This window comes from Cherax quadricarinatus, chromosome 100 (assembly GCF_038502225.1).
Source record: "Cherax quadricarinatus isolate ZL_2023a chromosome 100, ASM3850222v1, whole genome shotgun sequence".
Classification (NCBI taxonomy): domain Eukaryota; kingdom Metazoa; phylum Arthropoda; class Malacostraca; order Decapoda; family Parastacidae; genus Cherax; species Cherax quadricarinatus.
Window position 1 is genome coordinate 1,361,821 of NC_091391.1, and position 23,855 is coordinate 1,385,675.

General features: G+C 46.6%; 1 long non-coding RNA gene across 1 annotated transcript in view; it reads right to left on the bottom strand.

Moving 5' to 3' along the window:
• LOC138851100 (uncharacterized) overlaps positions 1 to 13,529 on the bottom strand; it is a 47,009-nt gene extending 33,480 nt beyond the window's left edge. Inside the window, exons 1-2 of the long non-coding RNA XR_011390975.1 lie at positions 13,175 to 13,529; positions 12,594 to 12,750 (exon numbers count right to left, since the gene is read on the bottom strand). This is a non-coding gene — a long non-coding RNA (uncharacterized lncRNA). The remainder of the gene's footprint in view (positions 1 to 12,593; positions 12,751 to 13,174) is intronic.
• Between the last annotated feature and the right edge of the window lie 10,326 nt (positions 13,530 to 23,855).

The following is a 23,855-nucleotide window of genomic DNA, read 5'->3' on the forward strand; positions in this document are numbered from 1 at the left end:
TGTGGTGTACACCAGGGTGTGGTGTACCCCAGGGTGTGGTGTACCCCAGGGTGTGGTGTACCCCAGGGTGTGGTATACCCCAGGGTCTGGTGTACCCCAGGGTGTGGTGTACACCGGGGTGTGGTGTACCCCAGGGTGTGGTGTACCCCAGGGTGTGGTGTACCCCAGGGTGTGGTATACCCCAGGGCCTTGTGTACCCCAGGGTGTGGTGTACCCCAGGGTGTGGTGTACCCCAGGGTGTGGTGTACCCCAGGGTGTGGTATAACCCAGGGTCTGGTGTACCCCAGGGTGTGGTGTACACCAGGGTGTGGTGTACCCCAGGGTGTGGTGTACCCCAGGGTGTGGTGTACCCCAGGGTGTGGTATACCCCAGGGTCTGGTGTACCCCAGGGTGTGGTGTACCCCAGGGTGTGGTGTACCCCAGGGTGTGGTGTACCCCAGGGTGTGGTGTACCCCAGGGTGTGGTGTACCCCAGGGTGTGGTATACCCCAGGGCCTTGTGTACCCCAGGGTGTGGTGTACCCCAGGGTGTGGTGTACCCCAGGGTGTGGTATAACCCAGGGTCTGGTGTACCCCAGGGTGTGGTGTACACCAGGGTGTGGTGTACCCCAGGGTGTGGTGTACCCCAGGGTGTGGTGTACCCCAGGGTGTGGTATACCCCAGGGTCTGGTGTACCCCAGGGTGTGGTGTACACCTGGGTGTGGTGTACCCCAGGGTGTGGTGTACCCCAGGGTGTGGTGTACCCCAGGGTGTGGTGTACCCCAGGGTGTGGTATACCCCAGGGCCTTGTGTACCCCAGGGTGTGGTGTACCCCAGGGTGTGGTGTACCCCAGGGTGTGGTGTACCCCAGGGTGTGGTATACCCCAGGGTCTGGTGTACCCCAGGGTGTGGTGTACACCAGGGTGTGGTGTACCCCAGGGTGTGGTGTACCCCAGGGTGTGGTGTACCCCAGGGTGTGGTACACCAGGGTGTGGTATACCCCAGGGTCTGGTGTACCTCAGGGTGTGGTGTACACCTGGGCGTGGTGTACCCCAGGGTGTGGTGTACCCCAGGGTGTGGTGTACCCCAGGGTGTGGTATACCCCAGGGTCTGGTATACCCCAGGGTTTGGTGTACACCAGGGTGTGGTGTACCCCAGGGTGTGGTGTACCCCAGGGTGTGGTGTACCCCAGGGTGTGGTATACCCCAGGGTGTGGTGTACCCCAGGGTGTGGTGTACCCCAGGGTGTGGTGTACCCCAGGGTGTGGTGTACCCCAGGGTGTGGTGTACCCCAGGGTGTGGTGTACCCCAGGGTGTGGTATACCCCAGGGTGTGGTGTACCCCAGGGTGTGGTGTACCCCAGGGTGTGGTGTACACCAGGGTGTGGTGTACACCAGGGTGTGGTGTACACCAGGGTGTGGTGTACCCCAGGGTGTGGTGTACCCCAGGGTGTGGTGTACCCCAGGGTGTGGTGTACCCCAGGGTGTTGTATACCCCAGGGTGTGGTATACCCCAGGGCCTTGTGTAACAACAGCAACAACAACAACCTTCCCTTCCTCCGCCACCGAGGCGTGCACATCCCAGCGTACAATACAACCCCAAGCCCATGATGATCCTTTTCAAATCACTTGTTCTCTCTTGGCTGGAATACTGCTGTACATTAACATCTCCATACAAAGCAGGTGAAATCGCAGATCTAGAGAGTGTACAGAGATCCTTTACTGCACGTATAAGTTCTGTCAAGCACCTTAACTACTGGGAACGCTTGGAAGCACTTGACTTGTACTCCCTGGAGCGCAGCAGAGAGAGATATATCATAATCTACACTTGGAAAATCTTGGAAGGAATGGTCCCAAATCTGCACACAGAAATCACTCCCTACGAAAGTAAAAGACTGGGCAGGCGATGCAAAATGCCGCCAATAAAAAGTAGGGGCGCCATTGGTACACTAAGAGAAAACACCATAAGTGTCCGGAGCCCAAAACTGTTCAACAGCCTCCCATCAAGCATTAGGGGAATTGCCAATAAACCCCTGGCTGCCTTCAAGAGAGAGCTGGACAGATACCTAAAGTCAGTGCCGGATCAGCCGGGCTGTGGCTCGTACGTCGGACTGCGTGCGGCCAGCAGTAACAGCCTAGTTGATCAGGCCCTGATCCATCGGGAGGCCTGGTCATGGACCGGGCCGCGGGGGTGTTGATCCCCGGAATAACCTCCAGGTATCCAGGTAACCCCAGGGTGTGGTATACCCCAGGGTCTGGTGTACCCCAGAGTGTGGTGTACCCCAGGGTCTGGTGTACCCCAGGGTGTGGTGTACCCCAGGGTCTGGTGTACCCCAGGGTCTGGTGTACCCAAGGGTGTGGTGTACCCCAGGGTGTGGTGTACCCCAGGGTGTGGTATACCCCAGGGCCTTGTGTACCCCAGGGTCTGGTATACCCCAGGATCTGGTGTACTCCAGGGTGTGGTGTACCCCAGGGTGTGGTGTACCCCAGGGTGTGGTGTACCCCAGGGTCTGGTGTACCCCAGGGTCTGGTGTACCCAAGGGTGTGGTGTACCCCAGGGTGTGGTGTACCCCAGGGTGTGGTATACCCCAGGGCCTTGTGTACCCCTGGGTCTGGTATACCCCAGGGTCTGGTGTACCCCAGGGTGTGGTGTACCCCAGGGTCTGGTGTACCCCAGGGTCTGGTGTACCCCAGGGTCTGGTGTACCCCAGGGTGTGGTATACCCCAGGGTCTGGTGTACCCCAGGGTGTGGTATACCCCAGGGTCTGGTGTACCCCAGGGTGTGGTATACCCCAGGGTCTGGTGTACCCCAGGGTGTGGTATACCCCAGGCTGTGGTATACCCCAGGGTGTGGTATACCCCAGGGTGTGGTATACCCCAGGCTGTGGTATACCCCAGGGTGTGGTATACCCCAGGCTGTGGTATACCCCAGGGTGTGGTATACCCCAGGGTGTGGTATACCCCAGGGTGTGGTATACCCCAGGGTGTGGTATACCCCAGGGTGTGGTATACCCCAGGGTGTTGTGTACCCCAGGGTGTGGTATACCCCAGGTGTACCCCAGGGTGTGGTATACCCCAGGGTGTGGTATACCCCAGGCTGTGGTATACCCCAGGCTGTGGTATACCCCAGGGTCTAATGATACGATTCAGTATTGTTTTAAAACCGGTTGTGACAGAACCAACTAGAGGAAATAATCTGCTGGACTTGGTTCTTGCCAACAAGGAATCACTAATTCTTAAGGTTAATGATGAACTTGACGAGTGATCACAAATCACTTAGTTTAAATATATCATAGAATTCCCCTATTAATGGCAACCAAGACTCTGTCCCTGACTTCCGCTTGGCTGGTTTCGATCCTAATGAGAGCATAATACCAAGGTCCTGACTCTGTCCCTGACTTCCGCTTGGCTGGTTTCGAGAAACCAAGACCAAAAGAGGCATCCTCGGATTTTTTCTGAGAGCATAATACCGAATTTTTGGTCCTGAGTTTCTTGACGAGGAATGTATATGCATTCTCCAAACCTTCATTTATTTATATTTTCCTTCCTTTACCATCAAAGATTGCAAGAGCTCTTCAGATCATAAATTCTCCACGCACCAACACCACTCCCAACAAAGTTATAAGTCTTCCCAACAGCCTGGTTGTACTGAACGTTTCTGAAGTACTTTCACAAGCTAACACCAGAGTCGCCATCGCTTCCAGCACTTCGATAAAGGATCTAACCAGGACACAATCCAAGCACCACGATCCAGTCAACCTCAGGAGTTTACACTATACCCTGTGGAGGCTGTGACAAGATTTACGTAGGTGAAACAGCAATAAACCGCGACACCCGCCTCAATGAACACATTTACGCATGTAGGAACAATAACTTAAACAACGCCTGTGTACAACACCGAAATTCCACCAATCATCTCATGAAATTCAGAGACGCCCAATTAGTGATCAAAGAAACTAATTTCCGCAGACGCAAGTGCCTCGAATCTTCACTAATAGCTGTTTCTAATTAAACAAAACAACGGCAGCTTCACCATCTCTGAAGTCTTAGCAAGAATCCTCCTGAAAACAGTAAACCCTGCCACCACATAGTCTCTCCTGTTAATACTACACAAGTACATTACAGAGAGTGAACACTGAAACAGACCTTCTCTATCCAGTCTCCAAAATTATGCCACTACTACTACTACCACTCGTATTACACCTCACTCTGAGCCTATATATACCCTCTGTGTCCATGTACTGTTTGTAACGGCTTGATAAAGCTCCTGGAGAGCGAAACGTTGCCACAATAAAATGCCACATTAGTTGCACTTGTGTCCTTATACTTTGTAGATGAATGGTTCAGAGAACCGACATGTTGATAAATTAGACACATGTGCAACTCTTGGGTATCTTTATTGAGGAAACGTTTCGCCACACAGTGGCTTCATCAGTCCATACATAGGAGAAACTTGAAGAACAGGAGGAGAATGGGGTAATCAGTCCCTCAACCTTGAGTCGATGTGGTCAGTCCATCAATCTTGAGTAGAATACGGCATATGAGCGGAGAAGTAGCTTATAAACCGTATGGCAGGAGAGGTGTAGCAGTCATAGGTAGTGTCACATTTGTTCAATGTGGAAGTAGGTCATGCCCAAGAATTAGGCAAGCGAAGAATTCCTAAGTATTAAGATCCCAAGAAGTTGCAGTGTCTGACAGGTTTGTAGATGAATGGTTCCACATTGAACATATGTAACACCACCTATGACTGCTGCACCTCTCCTGCCATACGGTTTATAAGCTGCTTCTCCGCTCATATGCCGTATTCTACTCAAGATTGATGGACTGACCACATCGACTCAAGGTTGAGGGACTGATTACCCCATTCTCCTCCTGTTCTTCAAGTTTCTCCTATGTATGGACTGATGAAGCCATTGTGTGGCGAAACGTTTCCTCAATAAAGATACCCAAGAGTTGCACATGTGTCTAATTTATCGTCCTTATACTTTACATATTGTCGGTAATTCTACCAACTTTATTACAGTAGGACTGAGAAATTACCTGGGTGGGTTGAACTGGAATGACCTGACTATGGGTCAGGCAGGTGGTGATAGCTGCCTATATGACGCTTTCCAGAGCTTAGTTCTTGCTGCTTAGACAATTTATGTTCCGAATAAGGAAATCATACTAACATCCACACAGTCTTACTAACATCCACACAGTCTTACTAACAACCAAACAGTATTACTAACAACCACACAGTCTTACTAACAACCACACAGTATTACTAACATCCACACAGTCTTACTAACAACCACACAGTATTACTAACAACCACACAGTCTTACTAACAACCACACAGTATTACTAACAACCACACAGTCTTACTAACAACCACACAGTCTTACTAACAACCACACAGTCTTACTAACAACCACACAGTATTACTAACAACCACACAGTCTTACTAACAACCACACAGTATTACTAACATACACACAGTATTACTAACATCCACACAGTCTTACTAACATCCACACAGTATTACTAACATCCACACAGTCTTACTAACAACCACACAGTATTACTAACAACCACACAGTCTTACTAACAACCACACAGTATTACTAACAACCACACAGTCTTACTAACAACCACACAGTCTTACTAACAACCACACAGTCTTACTAACAACCACACAGTCTTACTAACAACCACACAGTCTTACTAACAACCACACAGTCTTACTAACAACCACACGGTCTTACTAACATCCACACAGTCTTACTAACAGCCACACAGTATTACTAACATCCACACAGTCTTACTAACATCCACACAGTATTACTAACAACCACACAGTCTTACTAACAACCACACAGTCTTACTAACAACCACACAGTATTACTAACATCCACACAGTCTTACTAACAACCACACAGTCTTACTAACAACCACACACTATTACTAACATCCACACAGTATTACTAACATCCACACAGTCTTACTAACATCCACACAGTATTACTAACATCCACAGAGTATTACTAACATCCACACAGTATTACTAACATCCACACAGTATTACTAACATCCACACAGTCTTACTAACATCCACACAGTATTACTAACATCCACACAGTATTACTAACATCCACACAGTCTTACTAACATCCACACAGTATTACTAACATCCACACAGTATTACTAACATCCACACAGTATTACTAACATCCACACAGTCTTACTAACAACCACACAGTCTTACTAACAACCACACAGTATTACTAACATCCACACAGTCTTACTAACAACCACACAGTCTTACTAACATCCACACAGTCTTACAACCACACAGTCTTACTAACATCCACACAGTCTTACTAACAACCACACAGTCTTACTAACATCCACACAGTATTACTAACATCCACACAGTATTAAACATCCACACAGTCTTACTAACATCCACACAGTATTACTAACATCCACACAGTATTACTAACATCCACACAGTATTACAAACATCCACACAGTCTTACTAACATCCACACAGTATTACTAACATCCACACAGTCTTACATCCACACAGTCTTACTAACATCCACACAGTATTACTAACATCCACACAGTCTTACTAACAAGCATCCAGTATTAATAACAACCACACAGTCTTACTAACAACCACACAGTCTTTCTAACATCCACACAGTCTTACTAACATCCACATAGTCTTACTAACATCCACACAGTCTTACTAACAACCACACAGTCTTACTAACAACCACACAGTCTTACTAACAACCACACAGTCTTACTAACATCCACACAGTCTTACTAACAACAACACAGTCTTATTAACAACCACACAGTCTTACTAACAACCACACAGTCTTTGTAACAACCACACAGTCTTACTAACAACAACACAGTCTTACTAACAACCACACAGTCTTACTAACAACCACACAGCCTTACTAACAACCACACAGTCTTACTAACATCCACACAGTCTTACTAACAACCACACAGTCTTACTAACAACCACGCAGTATTATTAAGAACCACACAGTCTTACTAACAACCACACAGTCTTACTAACAACCACACAGTCTTACTAACAACCACACAGTCTTACTAACAACCACACAGTCTTACTAACAACAACACAGTCTTACTAACAACCACACAGTCTTACTAACAACCACACAGTCTTACTAACAACCACACAGTCTTACTAACAACCACACAGTATTACTAACAACCACACAGTATTACTAAGAACCACACAGTCTTACTAACATCCACACAGTCTTACTAACAACCACACAGTCTTACTAACATCCACACAGTATTACTAACATCCACACAGTCTTACTAACATCCACACAGTCTTACTAACAACCACACAGTCTTACTAACAACCACACAGTATTACTAACATCCACACAGTCTTACTAACAACCACACAGTCTTACTAACATCCACACAGTCTTACAACCACACAGTCTTACTAACATCCACACAGTCTTACTAACAACCACACAGTCTTACTAACATCCACACAGTATTACTAACATCCACACAGTATTAAACATCCACACAGTCTTACTAACATCCACACAGTATTACTAACATCCACACAGTATTACTAACATCCACACAGTATTACAAACATCCACACAGTCTTACTAACATCCACACAGTATTACTAACATCCACACAGTCTTACATCCACACAGTCTTACTAACATCCACACAGTATTACTAACATCCACACAGTCTTACTAACAAGCATCCAGTATTAATAACAACCACACAGTCTTACTAACAACCACACAGTCTTTCTAACATCCACACAGTCTTACTAACATCCACATAGTCTTACTAACATCCACACAGTCTTACTAACAACCACACAGTCTTACTAACAACCACACAGTCTTACTAACAACCACACAGTCTTACTAACATCCACACAGTCTTACTAACAACAACACAGTCTTATTAACAACCACACAGTCTTACTAACAACCACACAGTCTTTGTAACAACCACACAGTCTTACTAACAACAACACAGTCTTACTAACAACCACACAGTCTTACTAACAACCACACAGCCTTACTAACAACCACACAGTCTTACTAACATCCACACAGTCTTACTAACAACCACACAGTCTTACTAACAACCACGCAGTATTATTAAGAACCACACAGTCTTACTAACAACCACACAGTCTTACTAACAACCACACAGTCTTACTAACAACCACACAGTCTTACTAACAACCACACAGTCTTACTAACAACAACACAGTCTTACTAACAACCACACAGTCTTACTAACAACCACACAGTCTTACTAACAACCACACAGTCTTACTAACAACCACACAGTATTACTAACAACCACACAGTATTACTAAGAACCACACAGTCTTACTAACATCCACACAGTCTTACTAACAACCACACAGTCTTACTAACATCCACACAGTCTTACTAACAACCACACAGTCTTACTAACAACCACACAGTCTTACTAACAACCACACAGTCTTACTAACAACTACACAGTCTTACTAACATCCACACAGTCTTACTAACAACCACACAGTCTTACTAACAACCACACAGTCTTACTAACAACCACACAGTCTTACTAACAACCACACAGTCTTACTAACAACCACACAGTCTTACTAACATCCACACAGTATTTCTAGCAACCATCCAGTATTACTAACAACCACACAGTATTACTAACAACCACACAGTCTTACTAACATCCACACAGTCTTACTAACAACCACACAGTATTACTAACAACCACACAGTCTTACTAACAACCACAGAGTCTTACTAACATCCACACAGTCTTACTAACAACCACACAGTCTTACTAACAACCACACAGTCTTACTAACAACCACACAGTCTTACTAACAACCACACAGTCTTACTAACATCCACACAGTATTTCTAGCAACCATCCAGTATTACTAACAACCACACAGTATTACTAACAACCACACAGTCTTACTAACATCCACACAGTCTTACTAACAACCACACAGTATTACTAACAACCACACAGTCTTACTAACAACCACAGAGTCTTACTAACATCCACACAGTCTTACTAACATCCACACAGTCTTACTAACAACCACACAGTCTTACTAACATCCACACAGTCTTACTAACAACCACACAGTCTTACTAACATCCACACAGTCTTACTAACATCCACACAGTCTTACTAACATCCACACAGTCTTACTAACAACCACACAGTCTTACTAACAACCACACAGTCTTACTAACAACAACACAGTCTTACTAACAACCACACAGTCTTACTAACAACCACACAGTATTACTAACAACCACACAGTCTTACTAACAACCACACAGTCTTACAACCACACAGTCTTACTAACATCCACACAGTCTTACATACAACCACACAGTCTTACTAACAACCACACAGTATTACTAACAACCACACAGTCTTACTAACAACCACACAGTCTTACAACCACACAGTCTTACTAACAACCACACAGTCTTACTAACAACCACACAGTCTTACTAACAACCACACAGTATTACTAACAACCACACAGTCTTACTAACAACCACACAGTCTTACAACCACACAGTCTTACTAACAACCACACAGTCTTACTAACATCCACACAGTCTTACTAACATCCACACAGTCTTACTAACAACCACACAGTCTTACTAACAACCACACAGTCTTACTAACAACCACACAGTCTTACTAACATCCACACAGTCTTACTAACAACAACACAGTCTTACTAACAACCACACAGTCTTACTAACATCCACACAGTCTTACTAACAACCACACAGTCTTACTAACATCCAGACAGTCTTACTAACAACAACACAGTCTTACTAACAACCACACAGTCTTACTAACAACAACACAGTATTACTAACAACCACACAGTCTTACTAACAACCACCCAGTCTTACTAACAACAACACAGTCTTACTAACAACCACACAGTCTTACTAACATCCACCCAGTCTTACTAACAACAACACAGTCTTACTAACAACCACCCAGTCTTACTAACAACCACCCAGTCTTACTAACAACAACACAGTCTTACTAACAACCACACAGTCTTACTAACATCCACACAGTCTTACTAACAACCACCCAGTCTTACTAACAACCACACAGTCTTACTAACATCCACACAGTCTTACTAACAACCACACAGTCTTACTAACAACCACACAGTCTTACTAACAACCACACAGTCTTACTAACAACCACACAGTCTTACTAACAACCACCCAGTCTTACTAACAACAACACAGTCTTACTAACAACCACACAGTCTTACTAACATCCACCCAGTCTTACTAACAACAACACAGTCTTACTAACAACCACCCAGTCTTACTAACAACCACCCAGTCTTACTAACAACAACACAATCTTACTAACAACCACACAGTCTTACTAACATCCACACAGTCTTACTAACAACCACCCAGTCTTACTAACAACCACACAGTCTTACTAACATCCACACAGTCTTACTAACAACCACACAGTCTTACTAACAACCACACAGTCTTACTAACAACCACACAGTCTTACTAACAACCACACAGTCTTACTAACAACCACACAGTCTTACTAACAACCACACAGTCTTACTAACAACCACACAGTCTTACTAACAACCACACAGTCTTACTAACAACCACACAGTCTTACTAACAACCACAGTCTTACTAACAACCACACAGTCTTACTAACAACCACACAGTCTTACTAACAACCACAGTCTTACTAACAACCACACAGTCTTACTAACAACCACACAGTCTTACTAACAACCACACAGTCTTACTAACATCCACACAATCTTACTAACAACCACACAGTCTTACTAACAACCACACAGTCTTACTAACAACCACACAGTCTTACTAACAACCACACAGTCTTACTAACAACCACACAGTCTTACTAACAACCACACAGTCTTACTAACAACCACACAGTCTTACTAACAACCACAGTCTTACTAACAACCACACAGTCTTACTAACAACCACACAGTCTTACTAACAACCACACAGTCTTACTAACATCCACACAGTCTTACTAACAGCAACACAGTCTTACTAACAACCACACAGTCTTACTAACAACCACACAGTCTTACTAACAACCACACAGTCTTACAACCACACAGTCTTACTAACAACCACACACTCTTACTAACATCCACACAGTCTTACTAGCAACCACACAGTCTTACTAACAACCACACAGTCTTACTAACAACAACACAGTCTTACTAACAAGCACACAGTCTTACTAACAACCACACAGTCTTACTAACAACCACACAGTCTTACTAACAACAACACAGTCTTACTAACAACCACACAGTCTTACAACCACACAGTCTTACTAACAACCACACAGTATTACTAACAACCACACACTCTTACTAACAACCACACAGTATTACTAGCAACCACACAGTATTACTAGCAACTACACAGTCTTACTAACAACCACACAGTATTACTAACAACCACACAGTATTACTAACAACCACACAGTATTACTAACAACCACACAGTCTTACTAACAACCACACAGTCTTACTAACAACCACACAGTCTTACTAACAACCACACAGTCTTACTAACAACCACACAGTATTACTAACAACCACACAGTCTTACTAACGACCACACAGTCTTACTAACAACCACACAGTCTTACTAACAACCACACAGTCTTACTAACAACCACACAGTCTTACTAACAACCACACAGTCTTACTAACAACCACACAGTCTTACTAACAACCACACAGTCTTACTAACAGTGCAGCAGTAATGGCCTCAATGGCTTGTTATGTCGGGTTCATGGTGTCAGTAGAGAACGTTTCTCTGCCAGAGGAAGTGGAAGGGGAAGGGTGCGTGTGGAGGGGGTGAAGGGATGGATGAATGGGGGATGGATGGAGGGGGAGGGGAGGGGAGGGGAGGGGAGGGTTCGTGTTTACACAGTGACTAAGTAAATATATATATATATATATATATATATATATATATATATATATATATATATATATATATATATATATATATATATATATATATATTTATATATATATATATATATATATATATTATATATATAACGATCGTACAATCACACAGACACATACAGGGGGGTCAGGAGCTGTGAATCCACCCCTGCGAGGTGTCCCGTAGCTGGTTTGGTAGCGCACTCACCTCGCACTAAGGTCCGTGGTTCGATCCCCGGTACGAGTGGCAACAGTAGGACGTGTTACCTTAAGATACCTGCTATCACTGTTCACCTAGCAGTAAGTAGGTACCTGGGTGTTAGGTGACTGGTGTGGGTTGCATCCTGGGGAAAAAATTGGGGGAAATGCTCTATATAACCAGGGATTTTCTATGTCATAGGTGTGAGCTATGGTCTGTATAAGTTGTATCTTGTACTGCTAGAAATAAACATTATTAAATAGGTGAGTACGTACGTACTCACGTACGTACCCACACACATTAACACATTACATAACCACACATTACTTACCTGCTTTAAGCAGGTGTTGAGGCCATGACAGGTGTTACCAGTAACTGCTGTAGACTGGACAGTACCGTCAGTCTCACACTCACAAGACCACTTGCTACCACACTGTCTATTTCAACGTCTATTAACGTAGATATCGTTCGTCAGACGACGTTACTGGCTGAGTGTATAGTGTAGGTGTAGTGAGAGGGGGTATTAGGTGTAAGTAGGTGAAAAATAGGTAGGTACTAGGGTAAGTAGGCACCCTGGTTTAAATTACATAGGATATTCTGGGTGTGTGGGTATATTATCTTGGGCACCACAGCTCTGAACTACACTGTAAACAAATACCCAGTACCCAGTATTCTGTGTGTGTGGGTATATTATCTTGGGCACCACAGCTCTGAACTACACACTACACTGTACACAAATACCCAGTACCCAGTATTCTGGTTGTGTGGGTATATTATCTTGGGCACCACAGCTCTGAACTACACACTACACTGTACGCAAATACCCAGTACCCAGTATTCTGTGTGTGTGGGTATATGATCTTGGGCACCACAGCTCTGAACTACACTACACTGTACACAAATACCCAGTACCCAGCATTCTGTGTGTGTGGGTATATGATCTTGGGCACCACAGCTCTGAACTACACTACACTGTACACAAATACCCAGTACCCAGCATTCTGTGTGTGTGGGTATATGATCTTGGGCACCACAGCTCTGAACTACACACTACACTGTACACAAATACCCAGTACCCAGCATTCTGTGTGTGTGGGTATATGATCTTGGGCACCACAGCTCTGAGCTACACATTACACTGTACACAAACACTCCCTTGTGCCCAGCCTCTTGTACCCGTCGCCAGAGGTCGTCAACTGGCTATCAGAGTGCGGGTATCAGGCAGGAGAGGAGGAGTGGGCATTACCACAGCCTTGGAAGTGAGTTTGAAGACAGGGCCCTACCCAGATGCCAACCTACCCACCACAACACATATTTACAAACAATATCATACCCGGGGTACCTAGCTGACAGCCTCCCCTGACTCACTTGCACTTGAGGGGTGAGGTGGCAAGGGTAGGAGGTAGGTATAAGGCTGACAGCACTAGCTATAAACCCTGGTAAGACTGTCAACACTCTCCCGTTTGTGCTATGGGTCACGTGATCCCCCCAGGCGGTCAGTAAGGGTAGAGAGAGAGAGAGAGAGAGAGAGAGAGAGAGAGAGAGAGACAGACAGACAGAGACAGAGAGGGAGAGAGAGAGAGAGAGAGAGAGAGAGAGAGAGAGAGAGAGACAGACAGACAGACAGACAGACAGACAGACAGACAGACAGACAGACAGACACACAGACACACAGACAGACAGATAGACAGACTATTTACATACAACTATATGGTACTATTTAGCTTCTTGATACAAGCATAACAAAGCAGAAGGCTCTCTCCCTTCTCTTCAGTCAGCCACACAGTCAGTCCCTCAGTCAGTCCCTCAGTCAGTCAAGCCAGACAGTCAGTCCCTCAGCCACACAGTCAGTCCCTCATTCAGTCAGCCACACAGTCAGTCCCTAAGCCAGTCAGTCACACAGTCCCTCAGTCAGTCAGCCACACAGTCAGTCCCTCAGTCAGCCACACAGTCAGTCCCTCAGTCAGCCACACAGTCAGTCCCTCATTCAGTCAGTCACACAGTCAGTCCCTCAGTCAGTCAGCCACACAGTCAGTCCCTAAGTCAGTCAGCCACACAGTTCCTCAGTCAGTCAGCCATACAGTCAGTCCCTCAGTCAGCCACACCGTCAGTCCCTAAGTCAGTCAGCCACACAGTTCCTCAGTCAGTCAGCCACACAGTCAGTCCCTCAGTCAGTCAGCCACACCGTCACTCCCTCAGTCAGTCAACAACACGGTTAGTCAGCCACACAGTTATACAGTCAGTCACAGACAGTCACTGGCAGTCACAGGGCGTCAGTCACAAGCAGTCACAGTTACAGTCAATCACAGTCACAATCACAGTCACAGTCAATCACAGGCAGTCACAGTCAGCCACAGTCACTGTCAGTCACTGTGCGATGCCAGGAAAATGACAGGATGGATACTGAGAACCTTCAAATTAGGGCCCCTCAAGGAAGGTTCCTTGATGTTGGTCAGGGGCTCTTGATTTAGGGAATTGGATCTGTGCTCCAGTTCCCCGAATTAAGCCTGAATGCCTTCCACATCCCCCCCCCAGGCGCTGTATAATCCTCCGGGTTTAGCGCTTCCACCTTGATTTTAATAATAATCAGGACTAGGGACGCCAAGCCCTTGATGATTCTCTCAAGGCTGGAATATTGCTGTATACTGCCCCCTTCAAGGCTGGAATATTGCTGTATACTGCCTCCTTCAAGGCTGGAATATTGCTGTATACTGCCCCCTTCAAGGCTGGAATATTGCTGTATACTGCCCCCTTCAAGGCTGGAATATTGCTGTATACTGCCTCCTTCAAGGCTGGAATATTGCTGTATACTGCCTCCTTCAAGGCTGGAATATTGCTGTATACTGCCTCCTTCAAGGCTGGAATATTGCTGTATACTGCCCCCTTCAAGGCTGGAATATTGCTGTATACTGCCCCCTTCAAGGCTGGAATATTGCTGTATACTGCCTCCTTCAAGGCTGGAATATTGCTGTATACTGCCCCCTTCAAGGCTGGAATATTGCTGTATACTGCCTCCTTCAAGGCTGGAATATTGCTGTATACTGCCACCTTCAAGGCTGGAATATTGCTGTATACTGCCTCCTTCAAGGCTGGAATATTGCTGTATACTGCCCCCTTCAAGGCTGGAATATTGCTGTATACTGCCCCCTTCAAGGCTGGAATATTGCTGTATACTGCCTCCTTCAAGGCTGGAATATTGCTGTACACTGCCCCCTTCAAGGCTGGAATATTGCTGTACACTGCCCCCTTCAAGGCTGGAATATTGCTGTATACTGCCCCCTTCAAGGCTGGAATATTGCTGTATACTGCCCCCTTCAAGGCTGGAATATTGCTGTATACTGCCTCCTTCAAGGCTGGAATATTGCTGTATACTGCCCCCTTCAAGGCTGGAATATTGCTGTATTCTGCCCCCTTCAAGGCTGGAATATTGCTGTATACTGCCTCCTTCAAGGCTGGAATATTGCTGTATACTGCCCCCTTCAAGGCTGGAATATTACTGTATACTGCCCCCTTCAAGGCTGGAATATTGCTGTATACTGCCTCCTTCAAGGCTGGAATATTGCTGTACACTGCCCCCTTCAAGGCTGGAATATTGCTGTATACTGCCTCCTTCAAGGCTGGAATATTGCTGTACACTGCCTCCTTCAAGGCTGGAATATTGCTGTATACTGCCCCCTTCAAGGCTGGAATATTGCTGTATACTGCCCCCTTCAAGGCTGGAATATTGCTGTATACTGCCCCCTTCAAGGCTGGAATATTGCTGTATACTGCCCCCTTCAAGGCTGGAATATTGCTGTATACTGCCTCCTTCAAGGCTGGAATATTGCTGTATACTGCCTCCTTCAAGGCTGGAATATTGCTGTATACTGCCCCCTTCAAGGCTGGAATATTGCTGTATACTGTCCCTTCAAGGCTGGAATATTGCTGTATACTGCCCCCTTCAAGGCTGGAATATTGCTGTATACTGCCCCCTTCAAGGCTGGAATATTGCTGTATACTGCCCCCTTCAAGGCTGGAATATTGATGTATACTGCCCCCTTCAAGGCTGGAATATTGCTGTATACTGCCTCCTTCAAGGCTGGAATATTGCTGTATACTGCCCCCTTCAAGGCTGGAATATTGCTGTATACTGCCCCCTTCAAGGCTGGAATATTGCTGTATACTGCCCCCTTCAAGGCTGGAATATTGCTGTATACTGCCTCCTTCAAGGCTGGAATATTACTGTATACTGCCCCCTTCAAGGCTGGAATATTGCTGTATACTGCCTCCTTCAAGGCTGGAATATTGCTGTATACTGCCTCCTTCAAGGCTGGAATATTGCTGTATACTGCCCCCTTCAAGGCTGGAATATTGCTGTATACTGCCCCCTTCAAGGCTGGAATATTGCTGTATACTGCCCCCTTCAAGGCTGGAATATTGCTGTATACTGCCCCCTTCAAGGCTGGAATATTGCTGTATACTGCCCCCTTCAAGGCTGGAATATTGCTGTATACTGCCTCCTTCAAGTCTGGAATATTGCTGTATACTGCCTCCTTCAAGGCTGGAATATTGCTGTATACTGCCCCCTTCAAGGCTGGAATATTGCTGTATACTGCCTCCTTCAAGGCTGGAATATTGCTGTATACTGCCTCCTTCAAGGCTGGAATATTGCTGTATACTGCCCCCTTCAAGGCTGGAATATTGCTGTACACTGCCCCCTTCAAGGCTGGAATATTGCTGTATACTGCCCCCTTCAAGGCTAGAATATTGCTGTACACTGCCCCCTTCAAGGCTGGAATATTGCTGTATACTGCCTCCTTCAAGGCTGGAATATTACTGTATACTGCCCCCTTCAAGGCTGGAATATTGCTGTATACTGCCTCCTTCAAGGCTGGAATATTGCTGTATACTGCCTCCTTCAAGGCTGGAATATTGCTGTATACTGCCCCCTTCAAGGCTGGAATATTGCTGTATACTGCCCCCTTCAAGGCTGGAATATTGCTGTATACTGCCCCCTTCAAGGCTGGAATATTGCTGTACACTGCCCCCTTCAAGGCTGGAATATTGCTGTATACTGCCCCCTTCAAGGCTGGAATATTGCTGTATACTGCCCCCTTCAAGGCTGGAATATTGCTGTATACTGCCTCCTTCAAGGCTGGAATATTGCTGTATACTGCCCCCTTCAAGGCTGCAATATTGCTGTATACTGCCTCCTTCAAGGCTGGAATATTGCTGTATACTGCCCCCTTCAAGGCTGGAATATTGCTGTACACTGCCCCCTTCAAGGCTGGAATATTGCTGTATACTGCCCCCTTCAAGGCTGGAATATTGCTGTATACTGCCTCCTTCAAGGCTGGAATATTGCTGTATACTGCCCCCTTCAAGGCTGGAATATTGCTGTATACTGCCCCCTTCAAGGCTGGAATATTGCTGTATACTACCCCCTTCAAGGCTGGAATATTGCTGTATACTACCCCCTTCAAGGCTGGAATATTGCTGTATACTGCCCCCTTCAAGGCTGGAATATTGCTGTATACTGCCTCCTTCAAGGCTGGAATATTGCTGTATACTGCCCCCTTCAAGGCTGGAATATTGTTGTGCACTGCCCCCTTCAAGGCTGGAATATTGCTGTATACTGCCCCCTTCGAGGCTGGAATATTGTTGTGCACTGCCCCCTTCAAGGCTGGAATATTGCTGTATACTGCCCCCTTCAAGGCTGGAATATTGCTGTATACTGCCCCCTTCAAGGCTGGAATATTGCTGTATACTGCCCCCTTCAAGGCTGGAATATTACTGTATACTGCCCCCTTCAAGGCTGGAATATTGCTGTATACTGCCCCCTTCAAGGCTGGAATATTGCTGTATACTGCCCCCTTCAAGGCTGGAATATTGCTGTATACTGCCCCCTTCAAGGCTGGAATATTGCTGTACACTGCCCCCTTCGAGGCTGGAATATTGTTGTGCACTGCCCCCTTCAAGGCTGGAATATTGCTGTATACTGCCCCCTTCAAGGCTGGAATATTGCTGTATACTGCCCCCTTCAAGGCTGGAATATTGCTGTATACTGCCCCCTTCAAGGCTGGAATATTACTGTATACTGCCCCCTTCAAGGCTGGAATATTGCTGTACACTGCCCCCTTCGAGGCTGGAATATTGTTGTGCACTGCCCCCTTCAAGGCTGGAATATTGCTGTATACTGCCCCCTTCAAGGCTGGAATATTGCTGTATACTGCCCCCTTCAAGGCTGGAATATTGCTGTATACTGCCCCCTTCAAGGCTGGAATATTACTGTATACTGCCCCCTTCAAGGCTGGAATATTGCTGTATACTGCCCCCTTCAAGGCTGGAATATTGCTGTATACTGCCCCCTTCAAGGCTGGAATATTGCTGTATACTGCCCCCTTCAAGGCTGGAATATTGCTGTATACTGCCCCCTTCAAGGCTGGAATATTGCTGTATACTGCCTCCTTCAAGGCTGGAATATTGCTGTATACTGCCTCCTTCAAGGCTGGAATATTGCTGTATACTGCCCCCTTCAAGGCTGGAATATTGCTGTATACTGCCCCCTTCAAAGCTGGAATATTGCTGTATACTGCCCCCTTCAAGGCTGGAATATTACTGTATACTGCCCCCTTCAAGGCTGGAATATTGATGTATACTGCCTCCTTCAAGGCTGGAATATTGCTGTATACTGCCTTCTTCAAGGCTGGAATATTGCTGTATACTGCCCCCTTCAAGGCTGGAATATTACTGTATACTGCCCCCTTCAAGGCTGAAATATTGCTGTATACTGCCCCCTTCAAGGCTGGAATATTGCTGTATACTGCCTCCTTCAAGGCTGGAATATTGCTGTATACTGCCCCCTTCAAGGCTGGAATATTGCTGTATACTGCCCCCTTCAAGGCTGGAATATTGCTGTATACTGTCCCCTTCAAGGCTGGAATATTACTGTATACTGCCCCCTTCAAGGCTGGAATATTGCTGTATACTGCCTCCTTCAAGGCTTGAATATTGCTGTATACTGCCTCCTTCAAGGCTGGAATATTGCTGTATACTGCCCCCTTCAAGGCTGGAATATTGCTGTATACTGCCCCCTTCAAGGCTGGAATATTGCTGTATACTGCCCCCTTCAAGGCTGGAATATTGCTGTATACTGCCCCCTTCAAGGCTGGAATATTGATGTATACTGCCCCCTTCAAGGCTGGAATATTGCTGTATACTGCCCCCTTCAAGGCTGGAATATTGCTGTATACTGCCTCCTTCAAGGCTGGAATATTGCTGTATACTGCTTCCTTCAAGGCTGGAATATTGCTGTATACTGCCCCCTTCAAGGCTGGAATATTGATGTATACTGCCTCCTTCAAGGCTGGAATATTGCTGTATACTGCCTCCTTCAAGGCTGGAATATTGCTGTATACTGCCTCCTTCAAGGCTGGAATATTGTACACTGCCCCCTTCAAGGCTGGAATATTGCTGTATACTGCCTCCTTCAAGGCTGGAATATTACTGTATACTGCCTCCTTCAAGGCTGGAATATTGTTGTACACTGCCCCCTTAAAGACTGGAATATTGCTGTATACTGCCCCCTTCAAGGCTGGAATATTGCTGTATACTGCCCCCTTCAAGGCTGGAATATTGCTGTATACTGCCTCCTTCAAGGCTGGAATATTGCTGTATACTGCCCCCTTCAAGGCTGGAATATTGCTGTATACTGCTGTATGCTCCCCCTTCAAGGCTGGAATATTGCTGTAGACTGCCTCCTTCAAGGCTGGAATATTGCTGTTTACTGCCCCCTTCAAGGCTGGAATATTGCTGTATACTGCCCCCTTCAAGGCTGGAATATTGCTGTATACTGCCTCCTTCAAGGCTGGAATATTGCTGTATAATGCCCCCTTCAAGGCTGGAATATTGCTGTACACTGCCCCCTTCAAGGCTGGTTAATTGCTGTATACTGCCCCCTTCAAGGCTAGAATATTGCTGTACACTGCCCCCTTCAAGGCTGGAATATTGCTGTATACTGCCTCCTTCAAGGCTGGAATATTACTGTATACTGCCCCCTTCAAGGCTGGAATATTGCTGTATACTGCCTCCTTCAAGGCCGGAATATTGCTGTATACTGCCTCCTTCAAGGCTGGAATATTGCTGTATACTGCCCCCTTCAAGGCTGGAATATTGCTGTATACTGCCTCCTTCAAGGCTGGAATATTGCTGTATACTGCCCCCTTCGAGGCTGGAATATTGTTGTGCACTGCCCCCTTCAAGGCTGGAATATTGCTGTATACTGCCCCCTTCAAGGCTGGAATATTGCTGTATACTGCCCCCTTCAAGGCTGGAATATTGCTGTATACTGCCCCCTTCAAGGCTGGAATATTACTGTATACTGCCTCCTTCAAGGCTGGAATATTGTTGTACACTGCCCCCTTAAAGACTGGAATATTGCTGTATACTGCCCCCTTCAAGGCTGGAATATTGCTGTATACTAACTGCCCCCTTCAAGGCTGGAATATTGCTGTATACTACTGGTCCCTTTCAAGGCTGGTGAAATTACAGACTGGAGAATATACACAGAACTTTCACTGCATGTATAATTATGATAAAGCACATAAATTACTGGGAACAGTTGAAGTCCCTTGATTTGTATTCCCTGGAATGCTGGCGAGAAAGATACACGATAATATACACTTGGAAAATCCTAGAGGGATTAGTACCAAACTTGCACACGAAAATCATTCCCTATGAATGCAAAAGACTGGGCAGGATATGCAACATTCCCCCAGTGATAAGCAGTGGTGCCACGAGTACACTGAGAGACAACACAGTAAGTGTTAGGGGCCCAAGACTGTTCAACTGACTCCCGGCATACATAACGGGGATTAACAATTGACCCCTGGTTGTCTTCATGACCCCTGGCTGTCTTCAATACCCTTGGTTGTCTTCAAGACCCCTGGTTGTCTTCAAGACCCCTGGTTGTCTTCAAGGCCCCTGGTTGTCTTCAAGACCACTAGATGTCTTCAAGGCCCCTAGTGATCTTCAAGACCCCTGGTTGTCTTCAAGACCCCTGGTTGTCTTCAAGACCCCTGGTGATCCTCAAGACCCCTCGTGATCTTCAAGACCCCTGGTTGTCTTCAAGACCCCTGGTGATCTTCAAGACCCCTGGTTGTCTTCAAGACCCCTGGTTGTCTTCAAGACCCCTGGTTGTCTTAAAGACCCCTGGTTGTCTTCAAGACCCCTGGTTGTCTTCAAGACCCCTGGTTGTCTTAAAGACCCCTGGTTGTCTTCAAGACCCTTGGTTGTCTTTAAGACCCCTTGTTGTCTTCAAGACCCCTGGCTGTCTTCAAGGCCCCTGGTTGTCTTCAAGGCCCCTGGTTGTCTTCAAGGCCCCTGGTTGTCTTCAAGACCCCTGGTTGTCTTCAAGACCCCTGGTTGTCTTCAAGACCCCTGGTTGTCTTCAAGACCCCTGGTTGTCTTCAAGGCCCCTGGTTGTCTTCAAGACCCCTGGTTGTCTTCAAGACCCCTGGTTGTCTTCAAGACCCCTGGTTGTCTTCAAGACCCCTGGTTGTCTTCAAGAAACCTGGTTGTCTTCAAGACCCCTGGTTGTCTTCAAGACCCCTGGTTGTCTTCAAGACCCCTGGTTGTCTTCAAGACCCCTGGTTGTCTTCAAGACCCCTGGTTGTCTTCAAGGCCCCTGGTTGTCTTCAAGACTCCTGGTTGTCTTCAAGACCCCTGGTTGTCTTCAAGACCCCTGGTTGTCTTCAAGACCCCTGGTTGTCTTCAAGACCCCTGGTTGTCTTCAAGACCCCTGGTTGTCTTCAAGACCCCTGGTTGTCTTCAAGACTCCTGGTTGTCTTCAAGACCCCTGGTTGTCTTCAAGACCCCTGGTTGTCTTCAAGACCCCTGGTTGTCTTCAAGACTCCTGGTTGTCTTCAAGACCCCTGTTTGTCTTCAAGACCCCTGGTTGTCTTCAAGACCCCTGGTTGTCTTCAAGACCCCTGGTTGTCTTCAAGACCCCTGGTTGTCTTCAAGGCCCCTGGTTGTCTTCAAGACCCCTGGTTGTCTTCAAGACCCCTGGTTGTCTTCAAGACCCCTGGTTGTCTTCAAGACCCCTGGTTGTCTTCAAGGCCCCTGGTTGTCTTCAAGACCCCTGGTTGTCTTCAAGATCCCTGGTTGTCTTCAAGACCCCTGGTTGTCTTCAAGACCCCTGGTTGTCTTAAAGACTCCTGGTTGTCTTCAAGACTCCTGGTTGTCTTCACGACCCCTGGTTGTCTTCAAGGCCCCTGGTTGTCTTCAAGACCCCTGGTTGTCTTCAAGACCCCTGGTTGTCTTCAAGACCCCTGGTTGTCTTCAAGACTCCTGGTTGTCTTCAAGACCCCTGGTTGTCTTCAAGACCCCTGGTTGTCTTCAAGACCCCTGGTTGTCTTCAAGACTCCTGGTTGTCTTCAAGACCCCTGGTTGTCTTCAAGACCCCTGGTTGTCTTCAAGACTCCTGGTTGTCTTCAAGACCCCTGGTTGTCTTCAAGACCCCTGGTTGTCTTCAAGACCCCTGGTCGTCTTCAAGACTCCTGGTTGTCTTCAAGACCCCTGGTTGTCTTCAAGACCCCTGGTTGTCTTCAAGACCCCTGGTTGTCTTCAAGACCCCTGGTTGTCTTCAAGACTCCTGGTTGTCTTCAAGACCCCTGGTTGTCTTCAAGACCCCTGGTTGTCTTCAAGACCCCTGGTTGTCTTCAAGACCCCTGGTTGTCTTCAAGACTCCTGGTTGTCTTCAAGACCCCTGGTTGTCTTCAAGACTCCTGGTTGTCTTCAAGACCCCTGGTTGTCTTCAAGGCCCCTGGTTGTCTTCAAGACCCCTGGTTGTCTTCAAGACCCCTGGTTGTCTTCAAGACCCCTGGTTGTCTTCAAGACCCCTGGTTGTCTTCAAGGCCCCTGGTTGTCTTCAAGACCCCTGGTTGTCTTCAAGATCCCTGGTTGTCTTCAAGACTTCTGGTTGTCTTCAAGACCCCTGGTTGTCTTCAAGACTCCTGGTTGTCTTCAAGACTCCTGGTTGTCTTCAAGACCCCTGGTTGTCTTCAAGGCCCCTGGTTGTCTTCAAGACCCCTGGTTGTCTTCAAGACCCCTGGTTGTCTTCAAGACCCCTGGTTGTCTTCAAGACCCCTGGTTGTCTTCAAGACCCCTGGTTGTCTTCAAGACTCCTGGTTGTCTTCAAGACCCCTGGTTGTCTTCAAGACCCCTGGTTGTCTTCAAGACCCCTGGTTGTCTTCAAGACTCCTGGTTGTCTTCAAGACCCCTGGTTGTCTTCAAGACCCCTGGTTGTCTTCAAGACCCCTGGTTGTCTTCAAGACCCCTGTTTGTCTTCAAGACCCCTGGTTGTCTTCAAGACCCCTGTTTGTCTTCAAGAGGGACCTGGACAGACATAAAGTCAGTACCTGACCAGCCAGGCTGTGGTTCCTACGTTGCTTTACATGCAGCCAGCAGTAACAACCTGGTTGATGAGTCCCTGATCCACCACCAGGCTTAGTCATGGACAGTGTCACGGGGGCGCAGACCCCCAAAACACTACCCAGGCAATATGCCACGTAAAAACCAGTGTTAACGGAAAGAAAAACTCGTTAAACCGCGT